The 21,000-nt window shown below is 44.8% G+C and overlaps 1 long non-coding RNA gene across 1 annotated transcript; it reads right to left on the reverse strand.

Annotated features, from left to right (window-relative positions):
- Window positions 1–3,069: 3,069 nt before the first annotated feature.
- On the reverse strand, window positions 3,070–20,730 carry LOC122545126 (uncharacterized). Its single transcript, XR_015751513.1, has 5 exons — window positions 20,675–20,730; window positions 20,546–20,581; window positions 3,976–4,029; window positions 3,847–3,882; window positions 3,070–3,581 (listed from the first exon to the last, which is right to left on the reverse strand). It is a non-coding gene; the product is annotated as an uncharacterized LOC122545126 (long non-coding RNA).
- Between the last annotated feature and the right edge of the window lie 270 nt (window positions 20,731–21,000).

Below are 21,000 nucleotides of genomic sequence, written 5' to 3' on the forward strand. Positions count from 1 at the left end.
CTTACTATTTATTAGAAATAAATTAACTCTAATTCCAGAGAAATAATGACAACCCATTGACAACTACTCATCACAACTCTAAGGTCCTCAAAAACTCCCCTTTGAATGGACATATGCACAAGGCAGGTTCAGTGGTCCTGCACACAGGATCTGTTGAAATGATTCTCGTGCAGATCAGAATGCTGATTCTTCGTGTTCCTTCTCCAGGTGCTGCCATTGGTTTACAAGAGATACAGGGTGGCTTATAAAAGATCAGACTTATTCATTAAAGGTTAGAGTTTACTACAACTGCTGAGGTAAAGGAAGATCAGGTTTTCCTGAGATTTAAAGTAGTTTTTACTGCAGGGAACAGAGGTGATGATGAACAGTTCCTCAGATGGTGGAGGTCAGATGACTTCTCCCTATCTTTTCATATCCACAAGCTATTCAGTTACCTGGGAGCCAATTACATAGTTGTTGGCACCAAGAAGGTCTTTGTCAAAGACTCATAGAGTCATACAGATATACAGCATGGAAACAGACCATTCGGTCTAACCTGTACATGCCAACCAGACGTCCCAACCCAATCTAGTCCCACCTACCAGCACCCGGCCCATATCCCTCCAAACCCTTCTAATTCATATACTCATCCAAATGCCTTTTAAATGTTGCAATCGTACTAGTCTGCACTACTTCCTCTGGCAGCTCATTTCATCAATAACCACTGTCTACATGAATAAGTTGCCCTTTAGGTCTCTTTTATATCTTTCCCCTCTAACCCTAAAACAATACCCTCTCATTATGGAATCCCCCACCCCAAAGAAGAGACCTCATCATTTTATAAAACTCTGTAAGGTCACCCCTCAGCCTCTGATGCTCCAGGGAAAACAGCCCCAGACTGTTCAGCCTCTCCTTCTAGCTCAAATCCTCCAACCCTAGCAACATCCTTGTAAATCTTTTCTGACAAGCAACATGAATTTGACTGGGACAACACTACCATTATAGGGCAAGCCAAACAAAGAACAGCCAGGGAATTCCTAGAAGCATGGCACTCATCCACAAACTCCATCAACAAACACATTGACCTGGACCCAATATACCAGCCACTACAGCGGACAGCTGAAACTGACAACCGGAAGTGGCAGGGACAGGCCACTATAAATGCCGGAGGAAACACCACAGAAGCGCTTCACAGGAGGCTCCCAAGCACTGAGGATGTCAACTAGATAGGGGACGAAACGTTTGCAATAAAAACTTCCACCTCGGCGAACAGAACCACAGCAACGAGCACCCGAGCTACAAATCTTCTCACAAACTTTGAATCTTTTCTGAACCCTTTCAAGTTTCACAACATTCTTCCGATAGGAAGGAGACCAGAATTGCATGCAATATTCCAAAAGTCACCTAACCAATGTGCTGTATAGCCACAACATGACCTCCCAACTCCTGTACTCAATACTCTGACAAATAAAGGAAAGCATACCAAACGCCTTCTTCACTATCCTATCTACCTGCGACTCCATTTTCAAGGAGCTATGAAACTGCACTCCAAGGTCTCTTTGTTCAACAACACTCCCTAGGACCTTACACTTAAGTGTATAAGTCCTGCTAAGATCTGCTTTCCCAAAATGCAGCACCTCGCATTTATTTAAATTAAACTCCATCTGTCACTTCTCAGCCCATTGGCCCATCTAATCAAGATCCCATTGTAATCTGAGTTAACCTCCAATTTTGTTGTCATCCGCAAACTTGCTAACTATATCTCTTATGCTCACATTCAAATCATTTATATAAATGATGAAAAGTGGTGGACGCAGCACTGATCCTTGTGGCACTCCACTGTTCACAGGCGTCCAGTGTGAAAAACAACCCTCCACCACTACCCTCTGTCTTCTACCTTTAAGCCAGTTCTCCCTGTGTTCCATGAGATCTAACCTTGCTAAACACACCCAGTCCAAAGCCTTATCAAATTCCTCAACTGAAGTCCACATACACCACATCCACCGTTCTGTCCCCAACAATCCTCTTTGTTACATCTTCAAGACACTCAATGAAAGTTTGTGAAATATGATTTAACACACCAAGCCATGTTGAGTATCCCCAATCAGTCCTTGCTTTTCCAAATACATATACATCCTGTCCCTCAGGATTCCCTCCAACAATGTGCCCACCACCAATGTCAGGGTCACAGGTCTACAGTTCCCTGGCTTGTCCTTACCACCCTTCTTAAACAGTAGCACCACTTTAGCCAACCTCCAGTTTTCTGGCACCTCACCTGTGACTAATGATGATACAACTATCTCAGCAAGAGGCCCAGCAATCACTTCTCTAGCTTCCCACAGAGTTCTCGGGTACACCTGATCAGCTGCTTGGGATTTATCCACTTTTATGTGTTTCAAGACATCCAGCACTTCCTCCTCTGTAATATGGACATTTTGCAAGATGTCACATCTATTTCCCTACAGTCTATATCTTCATGTCCTTTTCCACAGTAAATTCTGATACAAAATTAGTATTTCGTATTTCCCCCTTCACCTGCTGCTCCATAGAAAGGCTGCATTGCTGATCTTTGAGGGGTCCTATTCTCACTCTAGTTACTCTTTTGTCCTTAATGTATTTGTAAAAACCCTTTGGATTCTCCTTAACTCTATTTGCCAAAGCTATCTCATGTCCCCTTTTTGCCCTCCTGATTTCCCTCTGAAGTATACTCCTACTTCCTTTCTACTCTTCTAAGGATTCACTCAATATATCCTGTCTATTCCTGACATATGCTTCCTTCTTTTTCTGAACCAAACCCTCAATTTCTTTAGTCATCCAGCATTCCATATACCTACCAGCCTTTCCTTTCACCAAACCGGAATATACTATCTATGGACTTTCGTTATCTCATTTCTGAAGGCTTCCCATTTTCTAGCCACCTGCGAACATCTGCCCCCAATCAGCTTTTGAAAGTTCTTCCGTAATACTGTCAACATTAGCCTTCCTCCAATTTAGAACTTCAACTTTTAGATCTGGTCTATCCTTTTCCATCACTATTTTAAAACTCATAGAATTATGGTCACTGGCTGCAAAGTTATCCCCCACTGACACCTCAGTCACTTGCTCTGTCTTATTTCCCAACATTTGGTCAAGTTTTGCACCTTCTCTTGTAGGCACTTCGATATATTGAATCAGAAAATGTAATGCTTATTGGTCATTAGTCCATAAACCAATCAGATAGTTGCTTCCAGCTGAATCTCCATTTGTACATGAGCATGTCTCCAGCTCGACGGCACCTTATGCTACTGTCTGACCCAGCAGCTGTGGAAACAACACTTACAATGAGTGTCAGGTTACTTGCTTTCAAAAACATGCAGTCACCCTTAAACAATCCTTGGCTTTCAAACAATTCTGATCAATTTCAATCCCCATTTAAAAACACAAAGATACAAAGACTCAAACCAAAAATTACTTTTGAAGAATAATAATGTCATGGTTATGAGCTGGTGAATTCCGTGATGATGCTTGAATTTGATCTGAGAAACAGTGCAACCTCGGTTACACAGGTTCAGTTCTTATTCGCTCCTAATGTGTTTTCACCACAGCTGCGTAGGTTACATCAGCTAGAAAGATACAGAAATTAGAGCTGATGACAATTATAATTTCAGTTTGAGGGCAATTAGAGGAAAGGGGCACATTTACCCAAACATCATGTGATTAAATCTCCATAATGCTGCCAAACAGAGTTGGGGTCTCAAATAACAATGAAATGGATCACCCAGGTGCAACTAGCATTGCCCCACATATGGGAGAATGGGCTTTAGGGATTGGGAAATGAGAAAGGATTAAGGTAAGGATTAGGATTTTGAAAGGACAAAACTGACTCACTCTCTTCTGAATCTGCAACCAGGAGAATCTTGCCACCTTGAACGAAAAGAGAACAGCCTGTTAGTGAGGATGATGTATTTTAAATGTTTAGAAACATCACTATGTGGAAAAAGGTACGTAGCTGGTTACCTTTTCTGTTGCTGTCAAAAACGATGCTGGCATAGGTACAGGAGTCAGGCTGAGCTGTAATACAAACAGTATCCACTCTGAAATGGGCTTACTGCATTAGCTTTCTGACTCGAGAATCAAAGTATCATGCAGAATCCTGGATTCACATCACAACGTTACAATTGGAAAACGTTGGATGAACTGCATGAGAATCAGACATCAAACCATATTCCGAGTTATTTGGACAGGTGGTGCTCCATTTCTGAAAGAGTGACTTAAAAGGGGGCAAGAGAGTTGGAGAGGTTTGGGCAGGAATTCTCACAGACTTGGAGATTGAAAGTTAGGCACCAGTGATGTTACTATTCTCTTTCCAATCCTCCCACTTCCTCCAAACGAAAGGAGTAGCCATGGGCACCCGCATGGGCCCCAGCTATGCCTGCCTCTTCGTAGGATATGTGGAACAATCCATCTTCCGCAACTACACTGGCCCCACACCCCACCTTTTCCTCCGCTACATCGATGACTGTATCGGCGCCGCCTCGTGCTCCCACGAGGAGGTTGAACAGTTCATCCACTTCACCAACACCTTCCACCCCGACCTCAAATTCACCTGGACAGTCTCAGATTCCTCCCTCCCCTTCCTCGACCTTTCTATTTCTATCTCACGCGACCGAATCAACACGGACATCTACTACAAACCAACCGACTCCCACAGCTACCTGGACTACACCTCCTCCCATCCTGCCCCCTGTAAAAACGCCATCCCATTCTCCCAATTCCTTCGACTCCGCCGCATCTGCTCCCAGGAGGACCAGTTCCAAAAACGCACATCCCAGATGGCCTCCTTCTTCAAGGACCGCAATTTCCCCCCCGACGTGGTCAACGATGCCCTCCACCGCATCTCTTCCACTTCCCGATCCTCCGCCCTTGAACCCCGCCCCTCCAACCGCCACCAGGACAGAACCCCACTGGTCCTCACCTACCACCCCACTAACCTCCATGTACAGCGCATCATCCGCCGCCATTTCCGCCACCTCCAAACGGACCCCACCACCAAGGATATATTTCCCTCCCCTCCCCTATCAGCATTCCGTAAAGACCACTCCCTCCGTGACTCCCTCGTCAGATCCACACCCCCCACCAACCCAACCTCCACTCCCGGCACCTTCCCCTGCAACCGCAGGAGGTGCAAGACTTGCACCCACACCTCCCCCCTCACCTCCCTCCAAGGCCCCAAAGGAAACTTCCATATCCGCCACAGATTCACCTGTACCTCCACACATATCATCTATTGCATCCTTTGCACCCGATGTGGCCTCCTCTATATTGGGGAGACGGGCCGTCTACTTGCGGAGCGTTTCAGGGAACACCTCTGGGACACCCAGACCAACCAACCCAACCACCCTGTAGCTCAACATTTCAATTCCCCCTCCCACTCCACCAAGGATATGCAGGTCTTTGGACTCCTCCATCGTCAGACCACAGCGAAACGACGGTTGGAGGAAGAACGCCTCATCTTCCGGCTAGGAACCCTCCAACCACAAGGGATGAACTCAGATTTCACCAGTTTCCTCATTTCTCCTCCCCCCAGCCTGTCTCAGTCAAATCCATCAAATTCAGCACCGCCTTCCTAACCTGCAATCTTCTTCCCGACCTCTCCGCCCCCACCCCAGTCTGACCTATCACCCTCACCTTGACCTCTTTCCACCTATCACATTTCCGACGCCCCTCCCCCAAGTCCCTCCTCCCTATCTTTTATCTTAGCCTGCTGGACCAACATTCCTCATTCCTGAAGAAGGGCTAATGCCCGAAACGTCGATTCTCCTGTTCCCTAGATGCTGCCTGACCTGCTGCGCTTTTCCAGCAACACATTTCCATCTCTGATCTCCAGCATCTGCAGACCTCTCTTTCTCCTCATGTTACTATTACAGTCTGGTGAAACCACCACCAGTCATCTCTTGCTAATGAGAGAACAGCCATATGCCCTCTGGGACTATGGTGAGTTTAAATTTATAGGAAGGGATATGGAGGAACCAGATTTGGAAATATTGTGAGTATATGAGGATGACAGACCCAATGCTGTGGAAAAATTTGAACCTGAGGAGGATAATCTTTCATTTTATGTCTTTTTCAATTCACGAGCAGTTCTGGGCACCACACCTTGGGAAGGATATTCTGACCTGAGAAATAGTGTGGTGTGGAATGATGACATCAGGTCTCAGAGTTAAATTAAAGCATGTTCTAACACAAATTATGTTTGCATTGGAGGTTTGGGGGTGATTTGTTTGAAGTTCTCATGAAAAGAAAAGCATAAACGATCTTTCCACATTCTCCAAGTCGGGAAGTCTCAGATGCCTTCCCATGAGGGTTCCTGATTCCATGATTCCCAACCCTATCCCAGGGTTTCCAATTTTCTCACAGTCCCATTATTCAGGTCACAAACCCTGCACCCAGCACTCTGAGCCAATCCCCTCCATTGCAGAGGGAAACACATGCTGCTCCTCCACAATGTACATCCAGTTGGACCATGATTTTAAGGAATCACGGTTCACAGTGTCTCAGAGATATTGTGGATCACAGTTTACATGAGGGAACTTATTGGGAGTTAAATTAGAAGTGTGCCCCTTGCTAAGGCATACCTTTTATGCCACCGCTTCCATAACCCCATGTACCATCACCCTTACCATAATAAGATGTGGCATTTTGAAGCCTATTATCATGTATTTCAAGTAATATTTTCCTGGAGATATTTTCCAATCAACACGATTAGAGATATTATTACACACCTCTGGATCAGGTGGGACTTCACCTCGGACTCCTGGCTTTGCAGGAGGAATATTACCATTGTACCACAATGGTCTTAATCATAGAGTCATAGAGATCTAGAGCACAGTAAAAGATCCTTTGGCCCATTGAGTCCATGTTAGTCAAAACCTGTTCCAATTCTATTACCCAGCACTTGTGCCAGTTCCTTATACATCGACATCACAAGTGCACATCGAAGCACTTATGAGAGTTTCTGTCTGTGTCACCCTCACAAGCAATGAGTTCCAGATTCCTACCATCCTCTGAATGAAAAAAGGTTCTCTCACATCCCTGATAAACCTCTAACGTTCACCAAAAATCCTCAGACAGCACCTTCCCAACCCACTAACACCTCCAGCTAAACGTTCAGTGGCAGTAGATAAATGGGAACACCACCACCTGCAAATTCCCTTCCAAGGCACTCACCATCCTGACTTGAAAATATATCATCATTCCTTCACTCTTCTTACATCAAAATCATGGAATTCACTCCCTAAAGGCATTATGGGTCTACCGCCAGCACGTGGACAGCAACGGTTTAAGAACGCAGCTCATTACCATCTTCTCAAGACACCAGCAAGGAACGGGCAATGAATAAAAACAAAAGCCCTGCCCCTTACCTTAAATTAATGTCCCATGGTCACTGATTACTCCATCATGGGGAAAAGATTTTCATTTCGGCCGTATCTATGTCCCTCATAATTTTATGCATCTCAATCATGTCTCCTCTCAATCTCCTCTTCCCTTGAGAAAATAATCTATCCAAACTCTCTTCATAATTGAAACTCTCCAGCCCAGGCAACATCCTGGCAAATCTGCTCTGTACTCTCTCCAGGTCTATCCCATAATGTGGACTCCTGAACTTCACACAATTCTTTAGCTGTGACCTAACCAATTTTTCATACAGTTCCAGTATAACCTCACTGCTCTTACTTCAGCTCTAGGTTTCAGCTAATAAAGGTAAGTATCCCATAGGGCTTTTTATCCACATTATCCACCTGTCCTGATACATTAAGGGGGCTGGTGTACATGCACACCAAGGTCGCTCTGATCCTTGGTGTTTCTCATAGTCTTACTGTACGTTATGCGTTCCCTTGCCTTTTTTGTCCTCCCCAGGGGTATCACCTTACGCTTATCCAGGTTGAATACTGTTTGCTACTGGTCAGTGCATCTGACCAGTGTGTATGGATCCTCTTGCTGTCTAAAGCTATCCACCGTGCAGGGTGGCACAGTGCTCAGTGGTTAGCACTGTTGCCTCACAGCACCAGGGACATTAGGTTGATTCTCAGCCTCGGGCATCTGTCTGTGTGGGGTTTGCACGTTCTCCCCGTGTCTGTGTGGGTTTCCTTTGGGTGCTCCGGTTTCCTCCCACAGTCCAAAGATGCGCAGGTTAGGTGGATCCTAAATTCCCCATTGAGTTAGGTGCATAGTCAGGGGGAAATAGTCTGGGTGGGTTGCTCTTCGGAGGATCCGTGTGGACTATTTGGGCCGAAGGGTCTGTTTCCACTCTGCAGGGAATCTAATATTAAAAAATCTAATATATTTACTAGCCCTACTACTTGTTTATCATTTGGGACCATATTGATCAACCCTTCTTCATTCAAGTCTAAATCATTTACGACAAATCACAAATAGCAAGGGCCCCAAAAGTGACCCCTGTGGGATCCCCCAGGACACACACTTCCAGTCACAAAAATGCCCCTCGACCCTCACCCTCTGTTTCCTGCCAGTCAGCAAATTGTTCATCCAATTTACCAAATTTCCTTGGATCCCATGGGTTCTCACCTTTGCTGTCATTCTTCCATGTGGAACTTGATCAAAAGCCTTGCTGAAGTCCAAGAAGACACAGAACATAGAAATAGGAGCAGGGCTATCTGACTCCTTGAGTAGAATGTGTGGACTGCGGATGCTGGAGATCAGAGTCGAAGAGTGTGGAGCAGGAAAAGTACAGCCGGTCAGGCAGCATCCGAGATGCCGGAGAATCTATGAACTTGCTCCATCATTCAATAAGATCTCTTTTAAAATCTATCTCCCTTTGCATTAAAAAGATGGTATCAAATTCATTCCCCTCATCTACACATCTGGTCAACTCTTCAAAAAAATTCATGGAAGTTGTTACAATATAACTTCCTGAACAAATCCATGTTTGTGATTAATTCCTGTCTCTTCAAATGCAGATCCATTCTGTCCCTCAGAATTACTTCTAACAATTTCCACACCACTGAGTATAGACTGAGAGAAAGTGAGGACTGCACATGCTGGAGAGTCAGAGTTGAACAGTGTGGCACTGGAAAAGCACAGCAGGTCAGGCAGCATCTGAGGAGCAGAAGATCGATGTTTTGGGCACTAGCCATTCATCAACCTAACCTGCCACACGTTTTGACACAGAGTTTAGACTGACTAGTCTGAAGTTTCCTGGTTTAAAACTTGCTCCCTTCTTGAACAATGGTACCAGACTGGCTGTCCTCCTGTCCTCCAGCACCTCTCCTGCAGCCGGAGAGGAATGGAAAATTATTTCCAAAGCCCCTGCTATTTTCTCCCTTGCCTCATTCAACAACCTGAGATACATTTCATGCTGCCCTGGAGATTTATCTACTTTTAAGCTGCCCATATCACTCAGCAGCTCCTCTCTGTCTATGTTCATTTCTTCAACTTTGTCACAGACTATCTCCCTGATTTCTACACCAAAATCATCCCTCTCACTGCTGAACACCAACATAAAGAACTCATTTACATCCCCTGGGCTCAAGCTTAAATTACAACCATGGTCTTTGTTGTCTTTTTACCATTAATATTCCTTTAAAACATTTTGGATGTTTCTTTATATTACCTGTCAGTATACTTTCATATTTTCTTTTAGCACTCCAAATCTCCACTTTAAGTTCCCACTTGCACATTTTATAATCCTCCAGAAATTGCTACTGTTTTGAATTCTCAGTTTCTGTCATAAGCCTCCCTTTTCCCTTCATCCAATGCTGTGTATTCCTCAGTATTCAAGGTTCACTGGATTTGTTGGTCCCACCCTTTAGCCCTGTACTCTCCTTATTTCCTTCTTCAATGCATCCCATTGCATACCTGGTCTGGTCTACATGTGACTCCAGTCCCACAAAAGGACATTGATGTAAGCTACAGTAATTGTTGAAGAATGAGAGGGGCTGTCAGTCAGCAAATTTATACAGGGCTGCAAGGTGCCACATGCTCAAAGAGGAAGCCAATGTCATTAGGAAGTGATGGAAAGCAGCAGCCAGTCTCAAAGATTGCACTACAGCAAGTCTGCATTTAGAAATATTGTACAGGATGATTTTCCTTTTATTTTGGTAAATGGAGGGTACAGAAACAGATTTTTTAATATAAAGAAACAGAGGTTGGCCTCTCCTCAGTCCTCGAAGTGAGGAAGCACATTGTTTGGAGCTTGGACAGAATCTTTGGATTCTGTTTCATGACGGGACAGGTCCCAGCGCGCTGGAGAAGAGCCACCATTGTTCCTTTGTTTAATGGCAACAGGGATAATGCAGCAAATGACAAGAAATTACTGGCTGGTGAGCCTTACATCCGTGGTAGGGAAAATATTGGAGAAGATTCTTACTGACAGGACTTCATCCCATTTGGAAAAATATCTTGTTATTAATAAGAGGCAGCATGGCTTCTGGCAGGAAGGTCATGTCTCACAAAGTTATTCAGTCTTTTGAGCAAGTTTCATGATTGACAAGGGGAGGGCGATAGATGTTGTCCACATGGACTTTCGTAAGGTATTTGACAAAGTACCTCATGGTATGCTGATACTAAAATTGAAGCCGCATGGATCCGTGGAGAGTTGGTAAGATGGAGATATCATTGGCTTAGTCATAAAAGACAGAGAGTAATGGTAAAAGGGTATTTTTCTGATTGGAAATCTGTGACCATTGCTGTTCCACAGGGATCAGTGTTGTGACCCCTGCTGTTCACAGCATTTATAAATATTTGGGAGAATAATGTCAGTGGTCTGATTAGTAAGTTTGCAGAAGACGCAAAGGTTGGGGGAATTGTGGATAGTGAGGAAGACTGACAAAGGATACAGCAGGACATATAAAGGCTGGAGACGAGGGCACAGAAATGGCTGATGAAATTTAATTTGGAGAGATATGAGGCAATGCATAAGGTCTAATGCCAGAGGGAAGTATACAGTAAATGGTAGAACCCTTCGAAGCATTAACAAACAGTAGGATCTAGTTGTGTAGGTCCACTGTTCCCTGAAAGTGCCAATACAAGTGGATAGGGTAGTCCAGAAGGTGTATAGAGTCATAGAGTCATAGAGATGTACAGCATGGAAACAGACACTTCAGTCCAACCCGTCCATGCCAACCAGATATCCCAACCCAATCTTGTCCCACCTGCCAGCACCCGGCCAATATCCCTCCAAACCCTTCCTATTCACACACCCATCCAAATGCCTCTTAAATGTTGCAATTGTACTAGCCTCCACCACTTCTTCTGGCAGCTCATTCCATACACGTACCACACTCTGCGTGAAAACGTTTCCCCTTAGGTCTCTTTTATATCTTTCCCCTCACCCGAAACCTATGTCCTCTAGTTCTGGACTTTCCGACCCCAGGGAAAAGACTTTGCCTATTTATCCTATCCATGCCCCTCATAATTTTGTAAACCTCTAAAAGGTCACCCCTCAGCCTCTGACGCTCCAGGGAAAACAGCCCCAGCCTGTTCAGCCTCTCCCTGTAGCTCAGATCCTCCAACATCCTTGTAAATCTTTTCTGAACCCTTTCAAGTTTCACAAAATCTTTCCGATAGGAAGGAGACCAGAATTGCATGCAATATTCCAACAATGGCCTAACCAACGTCCTGTACAGCCGCAACATGACCTCCCAACTTCTGTACTCAATACTCTGACAAATAAAGGAAAGCATACCAAATGCCTTCTTCACTATCCTATCTACCTGCGACTCCACTTTCAAGGAGCTATGAACCTGTACTCCAATGTCTCTTTGTTCAGTAACACTCCCTAGGACCTTACCATTAAGTGTATAAGTCCTGCTAAGATTTGCCATCCCAAAATGCAGCACCTCGCATTTATCTGAATTAAAGTCCATCTCCCACATCTCAGCCCATTGACCCATCTGGTCCAGATCCTGTTGTAATCTGAAGTAACCCTCTTCACTACACCTCCAATTTTGGTGTCATTTGCAAACTTCCTAACTGTACCACTTATGCTCGCATTCAAATCATTTATGTAAATGATAAAAAGTAGAGGTCCCAGCACCGATCCTTGTGGCACTCCACTGGTCACAGGCCTCCAGTCTGAAAAACAACGCTCCTCCAGCACCTTCTGTCTTCTACCTTTGAGCCAGTTCTGTATCCAAATGGCTAGTTCTCCCTGTATTCCATGAGATCTAACCTTGCTAATCAGTCTCCCATGGGGAACCTTGTCGAACGCCTTACTGAAGTCCATATAGATCACATCTACTGCTCTGCCCTCATCAATCTTCTTTGTTACTTCATTAAAAAATTCAATCAAGTTTGTGAGACGTGATTTCCCATGCACAAAGCCATGTCGACTATCCCTAATCAGTCCTTGCCTTTCCAAATACATGTACATCCTGTCCCTCAGGATTCCCTCCAATAACTTGCCCACCACCGAGGTCAGGCTCACTAGTCTATAGTTCCCTGGCTTGTCTTTACCACCTTTCTTAAACAGTGGCACCACGTTTGCCAACCTCCAGTCTTCCGGCACCTCACCTGTGACTATTGATGATACAAATATCTCAGCAAGAGGCCCAGCAATCACTTCTAGCTTCCCACAGAGTTCTCGGGTACACCTGATCAGGTCCTGGGGATTTATCCACCTTTAACCGTTTCAAGACATCTAGCACTTCCTCCTCTGTAATCTGGAGATTTTGCAAGATGTCACCATTTATTTCCATACAGTCGATATCTTCCATATCCTTTTCCACAGTAAATACTGATGCAAAATATTCATTTAGTATCTCCCCCATTTTCTGTGGCTCCTCACAAAGGCCGCCTTGCTGATCTTTGAGGGGCCCGAATCTTTCTCTAGTTACCCTTTTGTCCTTAATATATTTGTAAAAGCCCTTTGGATTCTCCTTAATTCTATTTGCCAAAGCTATCGCATGTCCCCGTTTTGCCCTCCTGACTTCCCTCTTAAGTATTCTCCTACTTTCTTTATCGTCTTCTGAGATTCACTCGATCTCTCCTGTCGGTACCTGACATATGCTTCCTTCTTTTTCTTAACCAAACCCTCAATTTCTTTAGTCATCCAGCATTCCCTATAGTTACCAGCCTTCCCTTTCACCCTGACAGGAATATGGCTTGCTCACTTTCATTGATCGGGACCCAGAGTTTCAAAATTGACATGTCATGTTGCAGCTGAATAGGAAGTTAGTTCAACCATATTTGGAATATTGCGTACAGTTCTGATTGCCACACAGCCTGAAGAATGTGGAGGCTTTGAAGAGAAGACAGAAAAAGGTTACCAGGTGTTTGCCTGTTTTGAGGATATTAGCTATAAGGAGAGATTGCACAAACTTGATTTGTTTTCACTTGGAAGTCAGAGGCTGAGGGGTGACCTGATAGAAGTTTACCAAATTATCGGAGGCATGGATTGAATAAAGAGAGTGAGTGGCTTGGAAGGGAATTTGCAGGTGGTGGTGATCCCATGTAACTGCAGTAACGAACAGGAATGCAGTGACTGCATCCTCACGGTCAGGAACCTGAACAGTGTTTGGACACATTCCCTGTTCTTCCAAAGACACAAACTTCAAAAGCTTTTGCCTCTGTATTTTTGAAATATTTCATTGTTTGTGTGTGTTTGGGACTTCTTCAATTCATTAACCAACTACTGCAGCTTGTGAACATTTGGCCATCGTGCAGGATGTTTTATAATATTTCAATTCACAAATACCTTGTTAGATAAATATGGTTCTGAGACTCAGAACTCATTAATTAACTGTTCCAGTCTCTGACAGGTATGATCACAGTTAACTCTCTCATATCACACATGTCTGTTGTGGAATGTCACTCCAGAGTGGCAGCAAAATAGGAAATATTAGCTTCCTGTTGTATCGTATCATATATAAGAGGAGGAGACCACTCAGCCCCCTGTGTCTGAGCTGGCCCTTTGAAAAAGCTATTGAAATTAGTCACACACCCCATGTCCTTTCCTGGGTCTGGATTTAATCTGTCATGTGACCTCTGGTTCTTTCATCAACACCTTTACCTGGATCCATTTACTAACTGACTGTCCTGCCTTTGGAAACAGTTTCTCAGACTTACTTTCGAAAGACTGGTCTTGAATTGGCACAGCCCAATCAAATCTCCCCTGAATCTTCTCTGTTGTAAAGACAACACCAGTTCCTCCAAACAACTGAAGTCTCTCTTCTCTGGAACCATTCAAATCATCTGCTTTGTACAAAAACATCTTTCTTCAAGGATAGTGCACAGAATTGGTCATGTGTCTGCAGCTGGGCTCAAGCTGATGTTTTGGAAATGTCCATCCTTGCTTTTCTACTTCATGTGCCATTCAATAAAAACAAACATTTCTTTTGCATTTTTAATCCATTTCAACTAAACCTCCAAGCTTCAAAGACTTCTCAATGTGCATTTCTGCTATCTTTCTGTTCCTGTAACCGTTGTAAAATTGCACCATTTATCGCACCTCTCTTTGTTCTTCCTATCATGATGTGTCACTTCACTCTTCCGAGTGTTAACTTTCATTTGGCTGGCCATTTCACCAGCCTATATGCCCCAGAGCCTGTGAGCACTTTCCTTACTCTTCACTGTGTTTTTCAATTTTGTATCATCTGCAAACGTTGGAGTTTGTCCTGTATCCCTGAGTGCAGATCATTCACAAAGATCAAGAAGAGAATTATATCACCAGCGCTGCACACTTCCCTCCCGTCTGAAATAAAACCACAGACCACAGCGCTCTGCTTCCTGGCCCAAAGCCAATTTCCAAACCACACAGCCAGTAACTTTGAACCCCATCTGCTTCAATTTAAAGAAGATATGTACATCGTACTTCACAGCAGGGGTAAGCCCTATGGCCCATTGAGTTTTCTCCACAATTCATTAAGACCATAACTGATCTGGTTCTTGCTCAGCTCCACTCTCCTACCTTGTCCCCACTACTCTCGATAAGGCCAAAGGCGGGTAGTCAGACAGCATGTGTTAGCACCGAGGCTATATGGATGAGAGGGATTGATGGGACGGGATGGGGTCATTAGTTGATACAAACAGTGAATGAGTTTCATCCTTTGTGTTTTGAATCCACCCAGGATCACAGCTGTCTCCATGATGTCCATCACTCCTCAGATAGCTGCTCTCACCACATCCTGAAACCCACACTCAGTGCTATGTGCCATCATATACACACTCTTGACCTCTCTCTCCATCAGCACCCCTTCACATTGTCTCGAAGCTGTCCTGAGCCCCAGTTCGACTTAATTCTCCGGCTGATTCACCCGATACCATTTACCCCCACCCCTCTGGAACCTTCCTCCACCCACTGTCCCACTTGTCTCTCCCCATTCTCCTCCCTCCACCTCTTGTTGGACATTCACTATCCCTTCTCCGATGCTGAACGTTCTGTACTCAGCAAAGGTCTCTGTTTTAATCACTTTGCACTCCGTCGTCACCGAAGTTCAGACACGACATGATGTTGATCTCTTCTTCTGTTGCCTTTGCCTCTGTGCCCATTTCTTTGGACAGGAGTCCTCTGTCCATCCCACGGGCCCCTTCACCCACCTCCAACTCTCTTCCTCCACCTGGACCCCTCCCTCTGGCCTTTAAGCCACACTTGACCTGTTCATTGAGAACTGACACTGGTCTTTGTATTTCTCTGCCCTCCTCCATTCATTCCTATCTCCCACTGAACTGAATACTCTCAGGCTGTTCTGTCCACAACAGTCACTCATCTCATCTCAGATCTAGACAAAAGCTCAAAACCATCAAGGTGCAGCCATTTCCCTGTTCTGTTGCTATCAATCTTGGCACAGAAGCTGGAACTGTCCTGATCTGTAACACAAACAGGAATGATAAGGGGATATTTATTGGTTGGTGTGTTGTCAGGTATCAGCAACAGCTCAGTGGAAACCACATACCCCTCGGAGTTAGAAGGCTGTGGGTTCAATTCTCCATTCCAGTGGCTACAACGTAAGATCAATGCTGAGACTTCGGAGCAGTTCGAGTGGAGTGCTGCAATGTCTAAAGTGTTATCTTGTGGCTGAGATGTTAACGGTTGCACTGGCCTGCTCTCTCAGGTGGGTGTGAACAATTCCACATGCATTACTTCAATGAAGAACAGAGGAGCTCTCTACTGTGTCCTTGTCACTCATCCCTCAACCCAGATCATTGTGTCCTCACCATCACTCATCCCTCAGTCTGCATCATGAAAATACACAGGCTAACTGATTGAACACAGTGCTGTTTGTGGGACATTACTCTTCACAAATTGGTTGTTGCATTTCTCATTACAAGAATGAAAATAAATGCATTTATGCCTAACTTTTCATGATCTCAGGGCACTGAATAACCCCTTACAGCAGATGAAGCTCTATTTTTATATTTGCAGTCAACTAATTTCTTACTGCAAGCTGCCCCAAACCCCAATGTGATCATGATGTCATAATCTGGTTAAAGCACTTAACAGGAGAGTTGGATTAGCTTGTATTGATCACAGAGTACAGACATTGGGCAGGGCAGAAACACTAATCACAGGGACAAAGTAGAGAAACATGTGAATGGAGAACCACTGCAGTATTCTAACATGCGTTGGGAAACGGGTCACAAAGGTAGGTATACTCTTACACCATGGAATCAGGAAGGTTAATAAAATGCTATCCTTGAATAAAAGAGAAATTGGATCTAAATGTAAACATGTTATTTTAGATATATACAAGGCAGTTCTGAGATCACATCTCAAATGCTGTACATAATGAAGGATATTGGTGCTGGCTCAAAGGAGGTTTCTGAGATTGAGAAGCAGGTTGTCTCATGAGGAGAGGGAGGACAGGCTGGGTTTGTTCCCCTGGAGTTTAGAACAATGACTTTTTTCTTAAATATAGTGTTACTGAGATGAAAGGGACAAGGAGAAACTGTTATCAAAGAATTAAAAGCAACATGTTAATTAGCCATCCCTGAGAAGAAGGAGTCAACGCAACATCAAGGATCTGTTCCTGGGAGACAGGAGAGAGTTAACACTGAGTGTAACAAGGAACAAGGGAGCTACTCCTGATAAGACGGCAAACTACAGCCTTAATGACTCAAGAAGAGTAATCAATGTTGTGGTTGAACGGATTGAAATGATCATCAATAATCTCACACCAGAGATTTTACCTGTCCATCAAGAACTGCTAACATTACATGGGTCATTTTAATTTCTCTGCCCTCCTCCATTCACCCCTATGTCCCCCAAACTGACTGCTCTCAGGCTGCTGTGTCCACAACAGTCACAAAGTTCATCTGATCCAGGCTCTCCCCACCACCCCCACAGCCTCCAAGCTCACATTCCCACAATCCTGACTTGCCCACTTCCACCTTCTTCCCAAAATCTATAGCTGGATTCCCGGGCAGACCCAGTGTTCCTGCTTCTTCCTGCCTGAGGGAACTTATCTCTGCTGACCTTGGCTGAATTTTTCCTCCCCTTGTCCATCCCTTCCCAACTACATCTGTGATTCCTTTGCCACTTTAAGTCAGTGTCAGAATTACTGGTTAGTGAGCTCCAGCCACCTCCTCTTCACTGGTGTGGCCACCAGTACCCACCTGGGCCCCAGTTATGCCTCTCTCATTGTGGGGCAAGTGGAACATTCCTCATTCCAGGCCTCCTCAGGCCACTCCACAACACTTTCTCCTGTATGTCAATGACATCATCAGTGCTGCTTCCCTCTCTCGTCCAGAATTGGAAAAATTGATCAATCTCCTGTATGTCAATGACATCATCAGTGCTGCTTCCCTCTCTCGTCCAGAATTGGAAAAATTGATCAATTTCAGTTCAATATCCACCCTGTTCCCACCTTCACCTGATCTCTGACTCCTCCCTTCCCTTCCTTGACATCTCTGTTTCTATTTCTGGGGATAGGCTGGCCACCAATATTCATTCCAAACTCACTGACTCCCACAGTTACCTTGACTCCCCATCCTCACACCCTGCTTCCTGTAAAGACTCTGTTCCATTCTCCCAGTTTCTCCAAGCACACCACATCTGTCTGATGGGGCCACATTCTGCACAGGGGACCTCCGAAATGTCATGCTTTATCCTCAACCAGGGATTCTCCATCACCACGGTTGACAAGGTCCTCAGCCATGTCCCACCCATCTCCTGCATTTCTGCCCTCATCACTTCTCTTCCCTTGCCTTGCCCTCATCTATCATCGCACCAGCATCCACATCCAGAGCATCATTAACCACCATTTCCACAGCACTCCAGTGGTGCTCAGTGGAAGTTGGAAGAACAGCATCTCATTCTCCACATGGGCACCCTGCAGCTTCCTGGCCTCAGTATTGATTAGATTAGATTAGATTCCTTACAGTGTGGAAACAGGCCCTTCGGCCTAACAAGTCCACACCGCCCCGCCGAAGCGCAACCCACCCATACCCCTACATTTACGCCTTACCTAACACTACGGACAATTTAGCATGACCAATTCACCTGGTCTGCACATCTTTGGACTGTGGGAGGAAACCGGAGCACCCGGAGGAAACCCACGCAAACACGGGGAGAATGTGCAAACTCCACACAGTCAGTCGCCTGAGGCAGGAATTGAACCTGGGTATCTGGTGCTGTGAGGCAGCAGTGCTAACCACTGTGCCACCGTGCCTTTTACAGCCAGGACACACCATTCCATGTGCTTTATCCATCCTCACACCTCAGACCCTGTCATGACATGAGTTGTTTTCAGCACAGCCAAACCATTTTCACCAACTTATTATCCCTGCTATTAGCATTTCATTCTCCCTGGTATCCTTTTGATGATCTGACTTCCATTCACTCTCTCTGGGCTCCATCTCAGCCTATCTGCTCACCCCTTTTCCCCTCCCCCACCACCTGTCTTTACCATAGATACCACTTTTCCCCAGCTACAGACAGTTCTGAACAAGGATCACTGGATTTGAAATTTTAACTCTGGTTTCTCTCCACAGATGCTGCCAGACCTGCTGAGTTTCTCCAGCAATTTCTATTGATTTATATTGGAAGATTTCCCGAACAAGAGGAGGAGGCTATTCAGCCCATTGTATATGTGTTGATTGATAAAGAGCTCTCTAGAACATCCCACTGCCCAGCTCCTGGTCCATAGCCCTGGAGACTCATGTTCTTCAAATCCTTATCCAAATGAGTTTTAAATGTCGGAGTCAAAATGGGTGGTGCTGGAAAAGCACAGCCGGTCAGGCAGCATCCAAGGAGCAGAAGAGTCATTCCTGATGAAGGGTTTATATGTGAAATATCAACTGTCCTGCCTCTCAGATGCTGCCGAAGTGGCTGTGCTTTTCCAGCACCACATATTTTGACTCTGATTTCCAGCATCTGCAGTCCACACTTTCTCCTGGGTTTTAGATGTGTTGATGGTTCCTGTCTCTCTAAACATAGAATACAGACCATGGAACAGTACAGTGCAGGAACATGGCCTTTGGTCCACTCTGTCAGTGCAAACTATGATGCCATTCTAAACTAATCCCATTTCCCAGCACATGGTCCATCCCTCTCTGTTCCTGTTGTTCATGGGCCTGTCTAAATGGCTCTTAAATGTTGCTAACATATCTGCTTCTATCACCTCCCCTGGTTGCCTGTTCCAGACGTCTACCATTCTCTTTGTTAAAAGCTATCCTCACAAATCACCCTCAAATTTTTCCTCATTCACCTTAAATTTATGCCGCTTGTATATGACATCTCCACTCTTTGAAAAAAAACTGACTGTCCCCCATATCCCTGCCTCTCATAAATTGATGTATTTCTGTCAGGTCTCCCCTCACCCTCCAATACACTCGCAAAAATAAATCCAGGTTTGACCAAGTTCTCCTGATAGTTAACGCACACCAAATCAGGGAACATCCTGCTAAATCTCTTCTGCACCTTTGTTTTGTGCACATGTACCCCTAAGTCCTTTCATGTTGTAGCTTTCTTCCATTTCTTTTCTCCAGACCTGCTGAGTTTGTCTGTTTGTTTCTCAATCATGACACCTACATACATGCCCAAACCTTGATAGAACCTGAACACTGAGGGAACTAGTTCTGAGTGGCACTCGGAACAGCATCGCAGTCACAAAACTACCCACTCACAATAACTCAATGTCTCCTGCTTTGGATCAATCTGGACACTTTCCCCTGGATCCCATGAACCTGTGATTTTGTGACCAGTCTGCCTTGTGGAACTTCACCAAACACCTTGCTAACATCCGCATTGATGGTCAATATCAAACACCCAATCAACCATCCTTCAATACTCCTTAAAAATTCAATCACGTTTATCAGACCCGACCACCCTTCAACAATCGTCTTCTGAGGGAATGGTACTGGGTCAGATTGGCATCATGAAGACCTCATCAGGGGAGAATTCAAGGTCAGTTAAAACTGAACTGGGATTCTCATTTGGGATGATTCTCTGACGGTGGCCAGGCACGAATTCTATGACTTGACCAGTTTCCCAGTGCAGCTTCAAACATCAACACTGCAACTCCTCCTCAGGAAACCAGACCCACAGTGAAATCAGCTCTTAAAGATATGGGGGAGTGGGAGTGATCTCAAACGATATATTTTCTCAATATAGAAACAAACGTTGACTCACGGCCTTCTGACAGACTGTTTGTGAATCTCTTGCCACCTTTAACAAAGACAAAATGTTCTCTTAGTTTGATTATAGAATCTGAATATCAATGAGACAATTGCTCAAAACCTTTAAGGTGCAGCCATTTACCTGTTCTGTTGCTGTCAATCTCGGCATAGAGGATGAAACTGTCCTGATCTGGAACACAAACAGGAATGATAAGGGGCCATGCATCGACAGGCTTGTCCTTAAATATCAGCAACAGCTTAGTGGACACCACATAATTCTCTGAATTAGACATGTGATTGGTGCAGGTGAAATATTGGACTTGCAGCATTGGTTGGTACCTGGGACTTCAATGTTTTAGCCATTTTGGAGATATAGGTAGAATAGGGACAGGGATGGTTGTTGCAGTTCCATGATTTAGATGCTTCAGTAAGAACAGGGAAGATGGTAAGGTGGAGGGAGGGGGTGTG

Source organism: Chiloscyllium plagiosum, unplaced genomic scaffold (genome assembly GCF_037043375.1).
Source record: "Chiloscyllium plagiosum isolate Xiang-an unplaced genomic scaffold, Cpla_swu_hap1 HiC_scaffold_2, whole genome shotgun sequence".
Lineage (NCBI taxonomy): Eukaryota > Metazoa > Chordata > Chondrichthyes > Orectolobiformes > Hemiscylliidae > Chiloscyllium > Chiloscyllium plagiosum.